Here is a 5,671-nt window from a genome sequence, read left to right as displayed (position 1 = left end):
CTGTGCCACCCAACAGCCCCAACACCCCAAAGGCAAGACCCGACCTCTCTCTCCAAAGGCAGGCCCAAAATCTGGGGTCACATTCTCATCCCTGAATCAGTCACAATGGTCAGGAGTATTCTGATTGGCCTGGCCAGGGGTTACTGCACATTTATGAGGGCGCTTCAACATCATTTGGGAACTGGGTTCCCCAAAGAAGGGTTTGCTCCCCTGGATCAGCATTGCACATCCAGCTGAAGGCCATTTCTGAGCTTTTCTGTTAAAGTCAGATACCTATCTGATTTAATTTTTTTTGCTTTCTGCTAGTCTTTTCTAGTACAAGTGATAGCAAACATAGTTGTTCTGTTGTGGTGGTGGTGATTGTAGTAGTGACTTTTAAACAAGGGAAGAAAAATTTTAACTTGAAAATGTTCTATTCGCTAAGATAATTGCCCCCCTGAAGATGGAGAAAAGGCTCCCTACTGCCTCTGTATACCCAGGGACACCAGTGTTCCATGGGAGCCTGTTTGATACTTTTTTTTTCCTAAATAAAAGAAGGATCAGGAATTCCCTGGTGGTCTAGTGGTTAGGATTCTGCACTTCCACTGCTGTGGCCTGGGTTCAATCCCTGGTCAGGGAAATGACCAAACCAAAAGAAAAAAAAGATCATGTAGACTGTAATGCTACTCCACATTGGTGGGGGTGAGAACTGGACTAACTAGAGAGTGATTTTGAAGGAGCAATTGACAAGACGAAATGACTAATTAAACAAGAGCCAAAGGGATGAATGACCTCAAGGTAGAAGTGGAAAAAGCCAAAGTGGAAAAAAACCCAACATTTTGAAACAATTCCAAAATTCTTTTGTTTCATTCTCCAGAAATTTGAAGAAAAATAAATTTATCCACAAATTATTCCTGTTTTGCCCAGGCCTCAGCATTGCTAAATTGACTAGCCAAAATAATTTGGTTAAAAAACTTGCATCAGGGTCGACAAATTTTATGTCAAACTAATAAATGATTATAAGTCTGTAAAAAAAAAAAAAAGCTAACCAAATGAAGTGTGACTATATTTCCATTTTATCCTACCATTACTACTGTTTTTCCATACCAATAAACAGGTTTAATTTTTTTCCTTCATAGCTTCAAAATTTTAAGAAACTTTACATCTTTACTCTGAAATTTCATGCCTGGGTGAATGTACAAATAATAGCAAAATAAGGACAACAGGAGGAGGAAAGATGGTTTGATAACCAAAAATTCATGGAATTTTCTAACTAAAAAAACTATTTCTAGATAACTAATAGGAACCTACTGTATAACACAGAGAACTCTACTCAATACTCTGTAATGACCTATATGGGAATAGAATTTTAAAAAGAGTGGGTATATATATATATATATATGTAAAACCAATTCACCGCTACACAGCAGAAACTAACACAACATTGTAAGTCAACTATACTCCAATAAAAATTAGAAAAGAAAACAAGTACTCGATTTCAACCTCTTTGTTTTACAGATAAAAAGGATCAGAGACCCAAAGAGGCTGGACATCTTGCCCGAGGGTGTTGCCCTATATCCCTTCCCCACTAACTTTTCCTTTCTGTGCATCCAGCTTCCTTGCAGGAGCTGGGAGGAGCTGGAGGTCATTTGAAAGACAGCTGAAGTGGGGCGGCAGGCAGTGTCAGCCCTGAATAGTGAGCTTGAAGCAGAACCTTGGGCAGCTCCTTGACACGGGATCAGTGAGAATGAGAGCCATGGATAAGGAGGATGTGGGGTACACATAAAGGCTAAGGAGGGCAGTGATGACCAGCAGGGTGATAGGCCACCTGGACTCACCACTTGGAAGGACTCAGGTGGCTGGTGATGGGGTTCAAATGAAGTGGGGCCTGGGGGTAGATGAGGGTGGGGAAGTTTGGGGGCCAGCTCTGCTGGAAATGCAGATTCCTGGCCCCTCATAGGAATACCCTGGAGCAGGATGAGTGAAAGTAGGTCAGTGTTTAGTGGTGTCTGTCTGCCAGGGGTTTCTTGGCTGAGAAGCTGGGCTGTGGCACTGGAACCCAGGCATGAGGGCAGTGGGGCAGCTCTGGAACCTTCCTGCTCAACATCCTGCTGTCTAGCACTAGATTCTGACTCTGAGTATGGGGGGCACAGCGGGATATTGTCCTGAGGGGAGCAGGTCCTTCTGGCCCTCCATAGGGCTCCTTGCCTTCCTGGCTGCCCTTATAGGAACCTGGATCTTCCCCTCAGTAGGGGTAGAGGGCAACTGGGAGAAGGCTTCATGCTGTGATATTTGAGCACCAAAAGGTCTTCCTGTCACCTACCCAGGGGGCCTGGAGGTGTCCCCCAGGAAAGAGGGGAGGCCAGTGGAGGCCCTGTTCCCTCCCTCAGCCCCCTCCAGCACCACTGGAGGGATAGTGTGGGAACATCATCTCTCCTCCCAGGAACAGCAAGGAGGAGGTACAGCCGCAGCTGGAGAAGGGCTGTTAAGGGGCTGGGAATGCTGGTCAAGGCTGCCTGCCCTGGGCAGCAAGGAGCCCCAAGAAGCTTGTGACTCCAGGGAAAGCATAAGGCTGCAAGGTGCGGAAAGCCATGCTTGCCAAGGGTCCAAGGAAGGTGAGGGCAGTAGGAGAGGGCAGATTGGAAGTAGAAAAACAGGGACTTGGACATCTGAAGAGTCCAGGTGACAGGAAGTAGGCAGAGGGAGTCAGGAGTATCTGGCTGGAAAACCTGAGTGGGAGTGGAGGATGGCGGCTGAAGAGGTCATCTGGGCGGCTTCATGGCTTGAAAGCCTCCAGGAACTGTACATGGAGGTGTTGGTCATGTGTTCAATATGTCATGGATTTATTGAGCACCTACTACACCAGTGCTGCACTGGTGAGACACCATAGCCTTGCTCTCAGGGAGATCCCAGTCTAGCCTGGGAGACAGCCCAGGCAGTAAAGTAAGAAGGCTGTGTTGCAGAGTTAGGGGCCATGAGGATCTGTGATGGAAGAAAACAGGAACTACTTTAGATGGTGTGACCAGGGAAGCCCTCTCTGAGAGCTGAAGGATGAACTGAGCCACAATAAGAGCTGTGGACACACCTTCCAGTACTCAGACTCTCCAGGCCGGGAGGCAGGTGGGGGCCGGTTGTGTTGTAGGAACTGTTGGCAGCCACATGGCTGGAACAGTGCTCCCCTGGGAGCAGGAGGTCTGGGATGAGATGGGAAATAGGCAGGTGCCAGGTTGTACAGCACCCCCTACCCCACACCCCTACTCCCCTAGGCCACAGCAGGGAGTTTGCTTTTATTTATTTTTTTCCTAAATGCCATGAGAAGCCATTGGAGGTGGAGAATGGATGATGGGTGGGGGCAAGTCAGAGGGCCAGATGATGGACCAGGCTGGGGATGCAAGTGGGCAGAACTGAGCTCTATTTTGAAGGTAAACCCAACAAAATTTACTCATGGATCAGATGTGAACGAGCCGGGGGGACCCCCAGGTCCAGAGCAGCCAGGTGGATGGTGGCGGATAGTGGACTCGGGAGCTCTATTTTGCCTGAATATCATCTGAACTCCCTATTAGCCATCCAGGTAGGGGGGAGGGTGTAAGTAGGCTATGTCATGTTGAAGTCAGGAGCTCAGTGACAGGTGTCATGAAATCTGGGGGCCAGCTGTGGCTGGTAGAGAGCCATGGATCCAGGGAAAGATCCAGGGCAGGCCAACACTCCTAGGTCTGAGGAGGTGAGAGAGAGAGAAGGACATGTTGCAAGAAAAAAGGAGGGGTACTTCCCTGGTGGTCCAGTGGGTAAGACTCTGCTCCCCTAACGCAGGGGGCCCGGGTTTGTTCCCTTATCAGGGAACTAGATCCCTCATGCATGCTGCAACAAAGACCTGGTGCAGCCAAAACAAATAAATATTTTTTTAAAAAAGGAGGGATTGGTGGTGTTGGATGCTGCTAGGGGGTGGGGGAGGGGCTGGCAGAAAGCTGAGGCAAGATGATCTTGAGAGCAGTTTCAGTGGAGTAGTGGGGACAAAAGATCGGTATGCATCCATGGAAGAGAGGTAGGAGGGGCATGGATACAGAGAACTAAAGACAACTCTTTGGAGAAATTTGCTCTGAAGTGCAGCTGAGGAAATGGGTGGTACCTGGAGGGGGGAGTTCAAGGGAGTGTTTTGGGTTTTGTTTTTTAATGAGATACTATAGAGTTACTTCTCCAGGTTCTAAAATCTATAGGCATAGTGGCTAAAGGAGAAAACTCAGTTGAAAGTACTTCGGAAAGCCATTAAGTGCCTTGTGGAACCCAGAATTCAAGGTTGTGTCCACAGCCCAGTAAAGTCTGAGACTTCAAGGATGGGAATGAGAGGGAATGTGTGTGTGTTTATGTCCAGGTCCCTAAACCCCCTGTGTAAGGACTCACTGGGGCATGGAGGGTCGGGGGGAAGATGGGGAGTGTGGGGGGAGGGAGACCTGGAGCACCTGTATTTGCCCTCAGCCTCTGGTCCACAGAGGGCAGGTGGTGGGTGGGAGGACTAAAGGAAACAGCTTCTCACTTTGCAGCAGGGGTGTGTGGGTCAGGGGCTCTCTCCAGGACAACCAGGGGAATAGAAACCACAGGGGCAGAACGCAGGAGGCTATAGTGGGGAAGGGGTCAGAAGGGGTTGGTGTCAGTTTCTGTGAGAGTCAGGTCCATAGACCACTACGGGAGATCTTGACTGTGGGCTCCTGTTTCCTCAGTGAGCTCAGTCGTAAGGGCCTCAGATGAGGGAGGAGGCTGCAGTAAGGGGGTGAGAGGTGTCCCCTCCATTACAGGGTGGCTTCCAGGAACAGTTGGGTTGGAATGTCCAGGTGTTTGGGAGCTGCTGATGACATGGGGAGGCAGATGTAGAAGCCTAGGCATTCTGAGATGAGAGGGGCTGAGGGCAAAATGGGTGTCTTTTCAGGGGTCCAGCCCCTGCACCTCCCACATGGAACTTTGCTTCCTGGGCAATCAGCCTGCCTGTCTTCAGCTCCTCTTCAAATCTCCATCCCCCACCCTGCTGTCTGGGGGAGTCTGTGCCATGGGCTGCGGGTCTACCTAAACGGTGACCTAGAGACGGTCGCTAGGCTGAGTTGAGGGGATACCCATGAATGGAGGTGACCCCATGTCTCCACCCAAGCTCTGCTCACCACAACCAGAGAAGCACGTGGCCAGCCCCGAGTCAGTCGTGGTCAGAGTCCCGCAGGTCTCTTCTGCAGCATCTTCTGCAGTAGTAGGGAGCAGGTTGCTCAGGGCCATCCTGACCCCCAGGCCTTCATCTGCCAAGGAGGGCACCCCATGAAGCTTTGCTCCTAATGCTCTCTTAAATCGCTGGGAGGCAAAACCAGGTCAGCCTCACCCGATCTATGCATGGGGCTGCCCCAATGCAGAGAAGCCCTCGCTGTAGAGGTGGGCTCACCCTGGGCTTGCTTCGCCTGCCCTCTTCCATGCCTGGGGGACAGAGGCGGAGAACTTTCCAGTAGGAGGTCAGATGGGGGGATTGCTGCTATTCCTCAGGCTGGTGGCCAGTGTGGAGAGGATGGGGGGTTAACACTTTGTTATGGGGAGAGTTCCTGGGTCAATCCGGGGCCTGAGGGCTGTGTGATCATTTGCTGAGAAGCCACCAAGGGTCAGACCAGGGGTTCACCGCATGGGCTGGATTTGCCTGGACGCGCGCACCACCGCCTCCCTACAC

General features: G+C 50.4%; 1 non-coding gene across 1 annotated transcript; it reads left to right on the top strand.

The window, feature by feature from the left end:
• Positions 1-547: 547 nt before the first annotated feature.
• Positions 548-619, top strand: TRNAG-UCC (transfer RNA glycine (anticodon UCC)). The gene has a single exon. It is a non-coding gene; the product is annotated as a tRNA-Gly (tRNA).
• The last annotated feature ends 5,052 nt before the right edge of the window (positions 620-5,671 follow it).

Source organism: Lipotes vexillifer, unplaced genomic scaffold (genome assembly GCF_000442215.2).
Source record: "Lipotes vexillifer unplaced genomic scaffold, Lipotes_vexillifer_v1.1 scaffold875, whole genome shotgun sequence".
Lineage (NCBI taxonomy): Eukaryota > Metazoa > Chordata > Mammalia > Artiodactyla > Lipotidae > Lipotes > Lipotes vexillifer.
Note: the sequence above shows the minus strand (reverse complement) of the source record. Positions and strands in the feature narration are given on the sequence as shown.